Here is a 15276-nt window from a genome sequence, read left to right as displayed (position 1 = left end):
CTTTCCTCTCCTTTCCTTTCCTTTCCTTTCCTTTCCTTTCCTTTCCTTTCCTTTCCTTTCCTTCTCTCCCCTCCCTGTTCTGATTTTGTTTAATCTATATACAGTGAAAATAAATCAAAATCTGTACGAATTAGGTTGACTCGGATTAATGCAAGTTTAGTAGATATCATGTATTACAAACTTGTGAACGAATTAGCGGAAAAAGCAGGTATGACTATAGGTATTGTTAACGAATAAATAGTTATGGCAGGGGCTTCAGACATGGTGCATTTGTGTAGTTAACAGGATTCTAAGTAGCGTTGATTGAGAATTATTATTATTATTATTATTATTATTATTATTATTATTATTATTATTATTATTATTATTATTATTATCATTATTATTACTATTATTATCATTATTATTTTCATTTTAGTTAATTGGCAAAATCTTTCCACACACAGAAAAAGTTTTAAGAAATCCTAAAACAATAACAACACTAAAAATAAAACATACTCAAAATTTTGTCCATATAAATACACAACTATTACATCTTTCAAACCCGTCCTCCACCAAATGAAAAAAAGACTAACACATAGAATCACTCGTTTTACACATTTTTCACCAAACAGTAAAATGACTCACTCCCACAAAGCCGCGTCTAGACCGCTGCAATCAAGCGCACGAAACCCTTCAATCCACAACCATTCAGGTGCAGAACTTTGATCAATTACACCCAATCATAAAGCCACACTTGATCGAAAAGACCCAATCCCAGAGGCACACCTGAGCCATTCCAGCCAATCACACACTTGCACCTAGCCATCAGCACTAATCAGGCACGCAGGAGACTCAGGGGAGAGGAACGATATAATCCACATGCAAATCAGAGCTACACGACCTCGCCATTTGCATGTTTCCTCCGCAGGTGAGATAAGCATCAGGTAAGTCACCGGCGCCACAACTCTCTGCGCCCTTCCCGCTTGAATTTCTCTCCGCTCTCCTCCTCTTATGCCAAAACCTCTCCTCACTGTTCCTCTCTCACTTCTCTTGCCCATATTGGTGTTTCGTATCATTCCTCTCCTCTTCCTCTCAAGCCTTACTCAACAAATCTCTCTCCTTTTGCTTTACACATTCCGTTTTCTTCACCCATTATTCCCCTTTTGCTTTACACATTCGTTTTCCTCACCCATTCCTTTCCCATAACCACTTCTGATAGTTTCCTCTCTTCCTATATATTCTCCCCACCACATCCCCTCTATTCCTACGCCTTGCATTTATTACATCACATATATATTCGCTCAAGAAATATGTTACGATAGTTCTGTTTTCGTAGATAAGATACATATTATACCTCTGCCATCACCTCAAGCTCCTTTCTCACATGACGAATTAGGGAAGTGATGATTGGCTATAGGCACCCCGCGACCACAATCACACAGAAATCATCAGTACGCCTCGCCTCTCACTCCTCTTTCTCTACTCCTCATCTCCTAATGCTTATGTTAATTTATTTTCCCTTAGCTATTTTTTTCCTTCTCTACCTCCATATCTTCCCCTTCAGTTCCTCCACATACTCACACAGAAATCAGCAACACGCCTCGCCTTTCACTCCTCTTTCTCTAAACTCCTCTTCTCCTAATGCTTATGTTAATTTCTTTTCCCATTTTTCCTTCTCTTCCTCCATATCTTCCCCTTCACTACCTCCACATGGTCACACAAATATCGGCAACACGCCTCGCATCCCACTCTTCTCTACTCCTCTTTTCCTGATGCTTATGTTAATTTCTTTTCCCGTAGCTGTTTTTTTTCTCTTCGTCCATATCTTCCCCTTCACTACCGCCACATGCTCACACAGATATCCGCAACACGCCTCGCCTCTCACTCCTCTTCTCTACTCCTCTTCTGATCCTTATGTTGATTTCTTTTTCCTTAGCAATTTTTCATTCTCTTCCTCCATATCTTCCCCTTCACTTCCTTCTCATGTTCACACAAATATCCGCAACACGCCTCGCCTCTCACTCCTCTTCTCTACTCCTCTTTTAATGCTTATGTTGATTTCTTTTTCCTTAGCAATTTTTCATTCTCTTCCTCCATATCTTCCCCTTCACTTCCTTCTCATGCTCACACAAATATCCGCAACACGCCTCGCCTCTCACTCCTCTTTCTCTAAACTCTTCTTCTCCTAATGCTTATGTCAATTTCTCTTCCCATTTTTCCTTCTCTTCGTCAATATCTTTCCCTTCACTTCCTTCACACTCCTTTTCCATCACACGATAGAGATCTGCACACCAACATCACGGCGCAAGAAAAGGAAGTAAGGAAAAATCAATACACGAACAAAAGGAAGTTAAACATGAAATTGACTAACAAACAAACAACCTCGTGACTGTTACTAAGACAGCGGAAACAAAAAAAAAACAAAAAAACAGTGAAATGGTTTGGCCCCGCGTGCCAAACACACACACACACACACACACACACACACACACACACACGTACACAAACACACGTACACACTATAACACACTAACGGCACCAAGGCAAGAAGGAGGAGCAGGAGGAGATCGCTGCTGTAGATAAACACGAAAAAGAAAACAGGAACAGAAAAAAAAAGAAAAAAAGCGAAACCTGAAGAATAAATGAATCACGTTTTCACCTTTGGAGGAGGAGGAGGAGGAGGAGGAGGAGGAGGAGGAGGAGGAAGAGAAGGACGAGCTGGAGGTAGAAGAAAAGAACAACTACAAACAGAACAAGAACAACAAAAGGAAAAAAGAAAAGAAAGAAAAACAAAGACACCAACAAGAAAAACGAGAGGGAAAAGAACAAGAAGAAAACATCAGAAACAAAAGACGAAATTGAGAAGAAAAGGAAAACAACCAAAAAAGAACAAAAACAGAGACAACAACAAGAAAAACGAGAGGGAAAAGAACAAGAAGAAAAACATCAGAAACAAAAGACGAAATTGAGAAGAAAACAAAAAAAATCAAAAGAATAAAGAGTAAAATTCCAAAACATGCGGTTCCCCACTTTTCTTTCTTTTCCTCAGGTAGCGGCGAGACGCGGCGCCCAAAATACCTGCCGTCAGAGCCTTGTAATCGGGCGGGGCCTCACCTGTCTGCGGGGATTAATAAAGCAGCCAGGTAACAAGGCCTTCATTATCTTGTCAGCTTCCCCAATCACAAACACGCTCCCCCAATCCCCACCTGATCCCCCAACCTCTATAGTCCTTCCATTATGTCCTTTATTCCGCTCTCCTTCCATCCCTTCCACTTGTTCCTTCTATCCTTTTCCACTCTCCCACTTCTTCCCCCTTCATCCCTTTCCCAGCTTTTATTTTGTCAGCTTTCCCAATCCCCCCCATAATCTACCTCCCCACCTGTTCCTCCATCCCCTACTCCCTAATGCCCTCCATAATTATCCTGGTTCGTTTCCCATCTATCTCCCCCGCTTCCTATTCTTTCTTCCCGTTTCCTCTTTCTTCCTTTCTTCTTACTTCTTTCCTAGTTGCTTTTTTCTCTCCAACTCCTTCCATCATTTTCCTCGTTCCCCTTCCTCCCTATTCCTTCTATCCTCTTTCCCTCTCCCCCTCCTCCCATCTCTTTCCTAGCTTCCTCTTTCCTCCACAAACCCCACAACTCTCTCATTTCCCACCTGATCGCCCAACCCCTATTCCTCTTTCCTTATTTCCTTTCCTCTATCATCCTTCAGTCTTTATCCTCTTTCTCTCTCCCACTTCCTTCGTACCTGCCATTCTTTACTGCACCATCTTCCTCTTCCTTTTTCCTTATTCCCTTCTCTCGATTTCCTCCAGTCCCTTTCCTCTTTTTCTCTCCCATACATCTTTTTCCTTGCATGCCTTTCTTCCCGCCCCTTCTCCCCTTTCTGTTCCTCCCCATCTTCCTTCTCTCTTAATTTTACAAGAAAGGAGGCAGTTCAAGGGCGCAAAAAAAAGAGGAAATAAAAAAAAAAATACTTCAACAGCCCCATCAGCACCGCCCAGACACCACAGCCTCGCTACCTTCCTTACCCGCCGCTGAAAAAAATTGCTGTGCGGCGGACGTAATCTAATCTTGAGAATAATCTGTTGACAGGTACGCAGAGACGAGGATGAACAGCCCCGCCGCCAGCCAAGGGAGGTTTTAATGGATGCAGTCAGGGAGGGAAAAGTGGGTTATGCTTCTCCTGCTCTCTTGTCTCACGGGGGAGTATGAAGTAACAAGGGTGAATTTGAGTAAAGTGGAGTGCTTTACATGTTTCAGGGAGCTCTCACCCGGTCTCTTTTTCTTTTACATGGATTTGCGTTCTGATTCTTTTTTTTTGTTTGTTTGTTTGTTTTTTGTTTCAAGGGAAAGTAAAGTAGGTTATCCCCCGTCTGTTGTCTTGTCTCACGGGAGTGTATGAAGTAACAAGGGCAAGTATATTTAAAGTGGAATCCCTTACATATTCAACGCACCTCTCATCCTCTCTTTTTTTTCTTCTTTTTTTACATTGAATCACGTATTTAATTTAGAGATTCTTCTTTTTTTTTGTTTCAAGGGAAAGTATAAGTAACAAGGTGAAGAATTAGCAACATGGCCGATCTCAAACACTAAAGAAAGGTCTGATCCTCGTATTTTATAACGAGAAATAAGGAACAAGGAATTATGTATATACTTGAAAGGGAATCTGATCCTTCCTTTCATGTTGGGTTATACGTTACAAGGGAGAGTACAACTAATAGCAAAGGTTTCAGATTAATTTACTTGATGGGGAAGTATGATTAATAATGGAATCACGTATATACTTAATGGGGTTCTGATCTTCCGTTTTAATAAGAAGCACAAAGAATATGGATGAGGATTAGCAATATGGAACACAAAGCAGACTATCAGATTTCCCTACTTTCATGACTACAAGGAAACTATGAACACTTGTGGATAAGAAATGGTTCGATTGTCTCTTGAATGTAGAAAAGAATCATTGTGGTTATAAGTACAGTGAGAGAACAGTATAAGTAACAGGGAGGAAAAAAGTCGAGAGTATAGGAAGGGATCAAGACACCTCTCCTCTTAAAATTGACCTATCTTTCGGCCACTTCTCTTGACTCTTTTGTAGAAGCAGTGAGTAGTGGTCTTTTTTTTTTTCATTATTGTTTCCTTCTTTTTGCCCTTGAACTGTTTCCTCTACTGTAAAAAAAATAAAGTTCCGCGTAGCCTCGGTGTTCATCTCCGTCACTTGGAGCCTTGAACCTGTAGTGGCACGAACCCATTACCCGGGACAAAGGGCAGGTGTGACATCCGGGTTACCTCAGTTTACCTTCCCTAGGTTTTCGAATTTACATACATCACAATCGCAACATTACCTCAAAAATGCTGTGGGAGAGAGAGAGAGAGAGAGAGAGAGAGAGAGAGAGAGAGGGGGGGGATTTTCACTAAAATGATGCTCGTTATGTTTACAGTAAAGGGAAAAAAAACTCAGGGGCAAAAAAATGGGGGAAAAAAAAAAAACGCAATCATCCCTCCATTAATGTAAGTATAAGTAACAAGGGGAACATAAATATACTATAAGTAACCGGGGAGCACTTATACCCCAGGGCCAGGGTATTAGCTCCGAGATGCTTTAAGGAAGGATATTCACACGAGATTAATGAGATGATGCCCGTGTGCGGCGCTCGCCCGTGCCTCCGCCTCGATAACTCACCCTCAAGCACCTCCTCCTCGACCTGAGTTAGTGGCCATAATTCACCTTCGTCCAGGAATAATAATCAGACACGAATATGGACTCGCTGATAGCAAACCCTGGCCCGCGAGCCGCCACGATCCAGCCTCAACCTTATGCTAGCTTGACGGTCCTGACTTAAGGTGTGCTCGACAGTTTGTACGCGTCATTCCAATTTGTACTCACGTCAGGGAACATAATAACCTTGAAAAATTGAGCTTAAGATTAATACACTGTCAAAATTCAGAGAGCTATAAGAATGAACAGCAAGAAATACATCCTGGGCTGCATTTTCGAGTTTATAGCTTCATTTCCTTACTTTTAGGATTACTTTAGAAGGCGACTGCGTGGGGGCTCACTCAGAGGAACCGTCGGGAGTGGAGGCGGCGGGTGAGTGAAGCAACGAAACCCCTGCCGTATGCTCCCCAATAGTTATTTTAGAAGGCGACTCTCAATAAATCTAAGGTAGTAGTAGTTATCACGCAGTCTAAAAAATAACATCAAATTGCTTTCATCGGCGCAGAAATCATCCTAAATGTTCTGGTTTGATTTTCTTGCTTCCAGGATAAAGATTTTATTTTTGTTTATTTATCTATTTATTTATTTATTTTTACGTCGCGGCCTATTGCGCCAGCTCGACAGTCCAACACAGAGTCCTTGTAAGCGCCCAAACCAAGCTATATTCTCCACAATGATCCGTTTTCTTCTACTCAATACCAGATGCTAAAGAGATTTCCTGTGTGGTTTCTTAAAATTTCCTCCTTATTACATCAACGCCAAACACTATACAAGGAATTTTCGTCGTGTTTTGTGTTTGGTTTGGGAGCTTACAAACGTGCTGTACTGGACTGTAAGACTGGCCCTAAAACAGAAAGGTGATTCCCGATAGACCATATATATTAATCGGATAAATTAATCAACCGCAAGGGATTCAACGTCCTGCAGACATTATAAAATTCCTAGTTATCATAAATGCTCTTGCTTGATTTCCTTGCTTCGCGGATAAAGGGTCGTGTTGCAAGACAGTTCGTTATCAAAATATACATATTTGACAAGGCTTTCGTAGGAGCGGTGGGCATATCCAGCAGTAGTTTTATGACCCTGGTGATAGTTAGGAGCGGTGGGCATATCCAGCAGTAGTTTTATGACCCTGGTGATAGTTAGGAGCGGTGGGCATATCCAGCAGTAGTTTTATGACCCTGGTGATAGTTAGGAGCGGTGGGCATATCCAGCAGTAGTTTTATGACCCTTGTGATAGTTAGGAGCGGTGGGCATATCCAGCAGTAGTTTTATGACCCTGGTGGTAGTCTGACATTTCCTCTGTACCGTGAACCTGAAGAAATACTCACTAGAACCCGATTGACCCCCTTTTTGACCTTTAGAAATAGCTGATGTGAGAAGCCAATGTGCCTTATAATACAGACTAAAGAACAAAGCAAAATGGCGATTACCAATATATCTAATGGCGGGAAAATTAATCAAACGACCTCAAGAAGACACCGCAAGGAAGTCAACGTCTTGGAGATCATTATAAAATTCCTAGTTATCATAAATTTGAGGCTTCTAGGATATAGATTAATGTAGAGAGGGGATTCAAAGTAGTCCTAATGACGGGGAAATTAATCACGCGACCTCAAGAAGACGCCGGGAGGAGTTTAACGTTGTGGAAATCATTATAAAATTCCTGAACTACGATTAACCCCGGCAGACGATTCTCAACTCATCATCCAAATAACAAGTCACCTGCAGATAGCCCCACCTTTGCAATCGTCAGGTGATATAATGAGAGACGTAATTAAGGTCAGGTGAATAAAAATCATGCTCAGGTGAGAGGCGAGGGAGCGGCAGGTCGAGTCTCAAGCGGTGGACAGTCGAGGTGCGCTAAATCCGGTTTACGGTCTGGTTTCTCTATCATTATAATAAACAGAAGGTAAGGTTAGGCGGGGGGGGAGGGAGGGAGGGAGGGAAGGAGAGAGGGAGGGGGAGGAAGGGTGGGTGGGAGAGGAGGAGGGGGGGAGGGAGCGGCCGGTTTAAAGGCAGAAACAGGTAAGAGAGGTGAGGTAGTGAATGGGAGGGACAGGTGAATGGAGGTGGTCGAGAGGCCGGGGCGGATCAGCTGCAGGGGTCGTGGCCGAGGGTCGTGTGTGTGTGTGTGTGTGTGTGTGTGTGTGTGTGTGTGTGTGTGTGTGTGTGTGTGTGTGTGTGTGTGTGTGTCGGTAACTCCTCCAGCATTTAACGAAGCACACAATATGACTAAGGAATGGGACTGAGGGACCTCCAGCACGTGAACGGGTCGTGATAAGGGGTCGTACCAGGTTAAAGTACTGCAATGTTTGTGTATAGAAGGATCTCCTTTATCTAGGGTCGTGCAAAGTTGTGTAGAGGGATATCGTCCTGTTGGGGTTGTGTGTGTTTGGATTTTCTCTCTTTGGGGTTGTGGCGCTGAGGTTCGTCTCCTCTTTCTATGGTCGTGTATAGCAGGGTCTCCTCTTTTTAAGGTCGTGCAGAGTCGTGTGTCGCGGGGTCTTATCTTTAACGGGTTGTGTGTCGTCTTTTCGGGGTCGTGTATAGCAGGATCTCCTCTTTTTAAGGTCGTGCAGAGTTGTGTGTCGCGGGGTCTTATCTTTGGCGGGTTGTGTGTTGTCTTTTCGGGGTCGTGTGTGGCGGGTCTTCTCTCTAGGGGTCGTGTATAGCAGGATCTCCGCTTTTTAAGGTCGTGCAGAGTTGTGTGTCGCGCGGTCTTATCTTTGGCGGGTTGTGTGTCGTCTTTTCGGGGTCGTGTGTGGCGGGTCTTCCCTCTGGGGGTCGTGTGTGGCGGGTCTTCCCTCTGGGGGTTGTGTGTGGCAGGCCCTGACGCGGCACTCACCGATAGGGCTGAGCGATGGCCGGGCGTTGCCATCCCTCACGCGGGCACTGACACCGTTTTCTCATCAGTGGGTCGGGATTAAACGCCTACCTGTTTATCTTCACCTGTCCTGTCCCTCCTACTCCTATCGTCCTCTGTCTGTGTGTTTGTTTGTCTCTCCTGCCTCTTTCTCTCGTTCTTTTTTTTCTATCCTCCTCGATTTTTGCCTCTTATCTATAGTTTCTTTTCTATTCAAACATTTTACGTCGTTTTTTAATACATTTTTTTTCTCTTTTCATTTCCCATTTTCTCTCAATCTTATCATCCCCTCTATCTTTTTTTGTCTCTTAATTTTCTATGCTTACTTTTTTTTTCCATCGCATCTCTTTCTGTCATTTCCTGTCATATTTTTTTCAACTCATCGTCCTTCCAACATCCCTTTCCTTCTTATTATATATAGTAATGCTTTAAATTACTCTTTCTATCTCCCTTCCTTTTGATTCTAACACTTGTTTTCTCCGTACTAACACTTCTCATCGTTAATTTAATACTTCCCTTCTTCATTTTAACACTCATTTCCTCCATTTTCTAGTAATCTTGCTTTTCCTTACCCAGTTTCTCGACCTCATACCTCACCTTCCTTCCTTCCCTTCTCTTTCAGTCCTCTTTTCTCCCTCACTCACTCCTCTCCCACCTCCCTCTCCTGTTTGACCACTGCTCCCCTTTCTCATCCATCCCTCTCCCCTCTCTCCGTTATTCTGTGTCGCCCATTCTCACTCCACCTCCCTTTCTTGTTTCACCAATGCTCCTCTTCTCTTTCACCCCTCTTTCCTCCCTCAATCCCTCTTCTCCCACCTCCCTCTCCTGTTTGACCACTGCTCCCCTTTCTCTTCCATCCCTCTCCCCTTCCTCCGTTACTCTGACTCGCCCCTTTCTCACGCCACCTCCCCTTCTTGTTTAACCACTGCTCCCTCTTCTCTTACAGCCCTCTTTTCTCCCTCCCTCCCTCTCTTGTTTCACCACTCCTCCCCTTTCTCTTCCATCCCTCTCCCATCCCTCCGTTACTCAATGTCGCCCCTTTCTCACTCCACCTCCCTTTCTTGTTTCACCTCTGCTCCCCCTTCCCTTTCTCCTCCTCTCCCCTTCCCCGTCTACCTGTTTCTCCCGTCTAAGCACGTCCTCCTTTACCTCTGTCTCCTGTCTTCCGTGTCCTGTAAATGTCATCCGAGTCCTGTACGCCACCGCTGTCTCCATTACCAGCATTATTACCCTCATTAGTATGCCAAGTCGCCTTCTTACTACTGTGTGGACGGCCGTTCCTGCGTCACTATCACCCGCCGTCACTATCACCCGCCGTCACTATCACTCACGGACACTACCGCCACCTGTAAAGTTTTGTGTCATTATCATCATCATCGTCATTAAGTTTTGTCTTTTCGTGCTCGTAATTAGATCTGTTTCTTGCTTCGTTAATTACCACCACGACTGTCTTTAATACCCTCATCACCATCGGTTTCACTATCACATGTCATTATCACAAGTTGGAAATTCATCACCATCTTCCTTTCTCCGACGCCGTCACCACCACTACCATCTTCAATATGATCTCACTACCACAAGCATCATCACCACAAAATCTCATATCATTCACTCGCATAGATCACCACACAATCACTATTCCTTCCTCCATCATCATCATCACCACCTCCATCACCACCACTACCATCACCTCCAATGAAAATGACACCACCACAAGTTTCATCACAATAAAATCTTACTCCATTCACTCCCTCAGCACCATGATCATCACCGCCATCTCCATCTCCAACACCACCTCCTCTGAACATGATCTCACCACCATAAGCCTCATCACCACAAAATCTCACACCATTCATTCGCTAAGAGTAACACACCATCACCATTTCCCGCTCCGTCACCACCATCACCAACACCATCATCACCACACACACACACACACACACACACACACACACACACACACACACACACACACACACACACACACTCGCACACCGCCCCCACAACCACCTGCAGGCGGATAATTTTCCATAATGCCTGTAATGGAAACGAGTAATCTTTCTTCCTCCGCTGATTACATCTCCGCAAATCTAAGTAATCCCACATAATCTTGGTGTCATTATCTTTGTCTCCGGCGGATAATGAATGGATCGTCGCCAGGCAGTGGGGGCGGAAAGGAAGATGCTAATAAAACAGAATTATTCTTGGTTAATTAAAACGCGGCGAAGGGATCAATTACCTCCCGAAAATAGTCACAGGTAATCAAATTCAAAGGTCAAAAGAGTTCGTGTGTGTTTTCGGATTATAAAAAGAAAGGAGCAACGGACAGTATCACACAACACATATGTTTAAATTAGAGTTATTATTAGACTAATCGTTCAAAAGGAGAATATAGACGATTATAAATTCCTGTTAATAGAATAATAGAGCGCAGGGTACTAATAAACAGCAACTGACGAAACGTATATAAAAATGCATAAAAATAAGAAATCAATGAAATGCTCACGATTAAAATAAACAATACAAGCGATTAAATAAAGTAAGTAGCATTTCAGGCACGATACAGAAGAAAGACAATGCTGGGAAAACAATCAAATAAGGTATACGATTCTCAAATGCGTCCCGACTATAAACAAATACAGCAAAAGACAAAAACAAACACAATAAAGAAAAAAAATGACAATCCCTATTTATTTTTCGACAACTAAAAAAAAAAAAAAAAAAGATTAAAGGAAACTGGAGACTGAAACGGACGAAAAAAATAATGAAGCTCAGCGGATGACACTACAAAGCAAAGCCAAAGAGACTACAATAAACAATAACCACAGAAATAACAACAACAATCATAACAATAATAAATAATAATAATAACAGACAAACTCGGCCAAGCAAAGGACACCGCACCACCCGAATGAGAACAAGACGCAGCGCACTAATCACGGCCTCAATCTGCCTCACGTCCTGTATCATCAACGAGCTATTCTTGGGCGAGGCTCCGAGGCGATGGTCGGGGCTTGATCGCTGTGTGTCTCATTGTGATGGACATTAAGAAGCTGCATCCCGGACACTCATCGCTCCCCTCACCTCCCCTTCCCTATCCTTGCCGTGCCTGTCCCCTCCCCTCCCCTCTCCTTCCCTATCCTTGCCTTGCCTCTCCCCTCCCTTTGCCTCCCCTCGCTCCGCCTTGTCCCTTCGCACGAGTACCTTTTGTCCCCTCGTCACACTCTCAAGGGCATTTCTCTAATCCCTAATGTGGCTTTGAATGGCTCCTTATGTGTGTAAGTTTAAAGTCCGGGAGGTAACTTTATCCTCCATTCACTTTACTTTCATTCTGCCATTTTTTTCTTCTTTATATTCTTGTTCATATTCTGCGTCCTCTCCTTCCTATTGTGGCTGTTCTTTTCTTCTTGCTTCTTTCTTTTTTCTTTTTCGTCGGGTACTCTCTGTTATGTTATTTTCTTCTCCTTCTGTGGGTCTTTTCCTTCATCCTCTTTGCCTCCTCTTTGCCTCCATTCTTATAATTCTTCTTGAAATTATTATTATTCTGTTTAGTAATGTTGTGGTTGTTATTCCTTTTTCTTTACTTTTCCTCGGTTCTTCTCCTCCACCCACTTTATCTCCATTGTTTTTGTTTTTTTATCGTCTTTTTATTCATATTCTGCTTCTTCTCCTTGCTGTTTTGGGTGATTTTTCTTTCCCTCCGCCTTCCTCCATCACCGTTATCTTCATTCTTCTTCTTCTTCTTTATACTCTAATTCTTGTTATGCTTCTTACTCTTGTGGTTGTTCTTCTCTATTTCTCGTTCCTCAGCTCTTCTTATCCCTCTCTTTATCCTCCTCCCCCTCCTCCTCCTCTTTCTATTCGGCTCCTCTCTAATGTGGTTGTTCATTTTTCCTTCTTCCTCGCTCTTCTCCTTTATCAACTTTATCTCCACTCTTTCTGTTTTTATATTCTTCTTATTCTACTCTTTTCCTTATACTGCAGGCTCTGGGGGGGGGAAAGGTTACATAAGAGGTGCAGAGCAAAACTGTGTTTTTTTATGTTCTATGGGGTCAGACCTTTAAAAAAAGTTTGGGTGATTCTTCAGCATCAAGTACGTTTTCTCAATATAGCCCCTTATATCATTTTCCATCAGCGATATTTTGCCAAAGTGGCAATGTTCATATTTAATCAAATTAATAGCATACAAACTGCTTTAGAAATCAAAAAGTACACATGTTTGTAAAGATTATGTGTAGGAGAACATATTCATACATTACTTGTCAACATAGATAATGTTTTCTTGCAATACATGGTGAAAATAGTGGAAATTTCGACGCAATTTTCCTTTCAGTGCACCCTTAGCATTAAATATGCTGACCTCCTACTCCCTTAATTATTTAGGTAAAGGGATGAAACTTGGCCAAAAGTAGCCTTATTTAGTCCTCTGTTTAAAGATGTGTTTGGAAATGAACTGCTGTTAAATGTTGTGACCAAGCATAGACTTATGCGGAGAAAAGTCACCCCTACCCCAAAAACCTGACGTTCCGCTAACAGCAATACAATTTCATCATGCTAAGAATACTTTCTTATATTATATCAAAACAGCAGCAGATACATTATATACACACACATACCAGTCAATGTCTTCCTGCATTACATGAAATTCAGCTTATTTAATGCATACCAGGTCATTACAAAAGCAACTATACAACAGTGCAACCTAATATAAATAGTGTCAGAAAATGCCAAACTGTGTTTATACAGCTACATTGAAGTGATGAAGATGGTAAATAAGTGTACAATGTCAACAGTGAAATATATGTGATTTCTCTTGCATGGCGTATACTGAATATTTAGACAAATATATAATTATAGACATCTATGCACAACATGCAGTCATGTTACTGGGTTCTTGCACATTGTGGCTGACTTCCTCTTGCAATTACAGAACTTGCCACATCTCACATTAGCAACTCTACATGAGCACGATGCGCTTGTGCACTTCGTGCAAGTACAAGTCACCGACCATCTAGGCTCCAATAATTTCCATGATGTTGCAGGCATCAGCTCATTCTCTTCATACTGAAATCCGTTCTCTTCAGGCTTAAGGAGTAGTGCATTTCCTGTTTCAAGCTGAATGTCTATGCAATGTATCATGTGATATGCATTGTACAGGCTCCGTTTGATGTTTGGTAGCATGCCATCACTAGTAGGATGGAGAATATGAAGTGAACTTGATTTCGAATGATGGAATATCTCGGCTCGGAATTCAGTGAAATTCATGGCTTCGCTTTGTGGTTTTAGAACCTTGAACATATACAGCTCTGTTTTGTTGATTGTGGCTTCAGAGAGGTTCGGGGATTTGGCAAACTGCTTCAAGAATTTCTCTGGTTCAGCTTTCAAAGCAGCCTTCTTGGTGCCTACTTTACTGGTGATGTCAGTGCCAGTCAGACTATGAACCGCTGGTAGTACATTGCACAATGAGGGTCCCTGACGCTGGAGCAATGTGTGAAGTGGAATGAATCTTGTGGTATCCCCAACACCAGCTTTGACCCATAGCTCTTGAATACCATGCTGGACATACACTGGCATGTGGTAGAGCAAGGTGACAATGACATCAGTGTCACTTGAGATTACGACACATACTGTGTGTCCCTCTTTCAGTGCCTCCAGGACATGCACTGGTATTCGAAGATCAGCTTCATCAAACGCTGTGGACTGTAGATTTGTCATCACAACCTCTGTGCCTTGATGAATTTTGATACACTCCCAATCATCTTCCTTTGTAACACGACCCAAAATTGTTGCATAGTTTCCAGAACTATGTCTCCGAAGATGGAATAGGCAAGCTTCTCTACAAGTAGTTTGTTTGAGGAAGAAGGCCAGAAGGTTGTCCAGTCCTTCGGAACTGGTGTTGCTCCTGTTATAGCACTGTATTCAATTGGGATATTTTCACACCTTCTCTTCCTTTCAATATCCTTCACTGTGGACTCAGTGGAATACATGTCAAACACATAATGACACTGACCAAACTCATGGTATTTGGAAGTTGTGGTAAGAAACTTTGACAGCAGGTCATCAAACGTGGACAGCTTTGCAGTTTGGACCTTCCTGATGTTTGCCATCACATCAATTATAAAAGCAGAATTTCTCTGGTGTCCGTAGCTGTAGTCTTCAGGCTTCAGACATGTTTCTAACTTCCTTATCAAGAAGCTCTTTGTTGGTTTTGTCATACTCCCATCATCATCAAAGAGTAGAGGGGACGGCGCTAGATCATATGTTAACAGGTCATCGGTTGATAGTCCACGGTCTCGAGCAATTTCGATGGTTCTTTCGATGATGTTTGTTTTCTTGATGCTCTTGGCTTTGTTTGTTTCCTTGTTTTTTGTGCTTCTCATGGTTTTCAGGTTTATGCGATGTATTGTGGCACTGATACGTGTGGTTTTGTCATAGAGGCGGCTCATTCTCATTTCCAGGTATTTCTCTTCCCCTCTAGAAATGGCATTCAGGATGTCATTTCTGATGCAAGGTGGCATGATTTCCTTTGTGACAAAATTCTGTAGGGTTTGAGAGGCGTCTGAGAAAAAGGAGATCCGTTTTCCTCGATAAACTGCAACATAGCTTGTATGTGGTCCTCTTTGCGATCGATGGTTTTCTGAGATGACTCGTGATGGTGTTGGTGATGATACACAAAATCGTCCCCTTCAACCAACTTCAGTCTTTTGGTC

This window comes from Eriocheir sinensis, chromosome 18 (genome assembly GCF_024679095.1).
Source record: "Eriocheir sinensis breed Jianghai 21 chromosome 18, ASM2467909v1, whole genome shotgun sequence".
Taxonomy (NCBI): domain Eukaryota; kingdom Metazoa; phylum Arthropoda; class Malacostraca; order Decapoda; family Varunidae; genus Eriocheir; species Eriocheir sinensis.
This window is presented reverse-complemented; position numbering follows the sequence as displayed.